Below are 803 nucleotides of genomic sequence, written 5' to 3'. Positions count from 1 at the left end.
CTACCAAATAGTCTTTAAAGTTCTGATAGATATGAGAGGTGGTTGGAGTTCTGATTAAGGGAAAAAAGTTCGATTTGGAGATCCAAAACGAAAAAGAAGTCCGTATGTTCTAGAGTAAGCGTTGAAAAGCACAACCAGGAGTTCTTCGAGTAATTATATATTGAGAGTTAGAATCCACCAAATTTTAGTTGTGTCTAGACTGGATATTTAAGTTTAATCTTTTCTAGTAAATCATTTGATGGCAAGGAGGGATCAGATTTTTTTCTCTTGAAGAGTTCCTCAAAGATTTTTTTTCTTTATAAACAATTATTGGTGTTCATTATTTGTTTACGCTTTTACTTGCTTTTATAATTGTTGTGCTACAAAGTTGATTTTCTATACATCTAGACTACATAATTTGTGATTTGTTGCAGGTTATTTTTATTAAAATTAAATTTCACCTTAGAACACCCATCTCTAGGTGTTAAGTGGGTCGAACATCACAGTTTTCATTGCCAAAACACATTTGGCTTTTATGGAAGTAGTAACAATGGGAGAAAATAATACATCATTTAATGCTACATGGTAACTTGATCATATCCTTCATTTTAACAGTTGAGTATAGCTTTATAATGGAGGTAGTACCTCCAAATTTAAATTCTCTTATGTTCCTTTGGTCATGGAAGTAGTATTCAAAATTTTATTTTTGTCATCCAAATTCATCCCCTGCCCCCTCACCCATCAAGTTAACTTTGAGGTAAGACTTGATGTCCCCCTTGTTTTAATGCTTTTAATCAATCAGACTACAAACAGGGATAACGCTA

At 32.8% G+C, this 803-nt stretch overlaps 1 protein-coding gene across 1 annotated transcript in view; it reads right to left on the bottom strand.

The window, feature by feature from the left end:
• Nucleotides 1-803, bottom strand: part of LOC111373954 (50S ribosomal protein L27, chloroplastic) — a 3,792-nt gene that overhangs the window by 1,274 nt on the left and 1,715 nt on the right. The gene's annotated exons all lie outside the window — the stretch shown is intronic.

The sequence above is a fragment of the Olea europaea genome, unplaced genomic scaffold, assembly GCF_002742605.1.
Source record: "Olea europaea var. sylvestris unplaced genomic scaffold, O_europaea_v1 scaffold1185, whole genome shotgun sequence".
NCBI classification, from domain to species: Eukaryota; Viridiplantae; Streptophyta; class Magnoliopsida; order Lamiales; family Oleaceae; genus Olea; species Olea europaea.
Note: the sequence above shows the minus strand (reverse complement) of the source record. Positions and strands in the feature narration are given on the sequence as shown.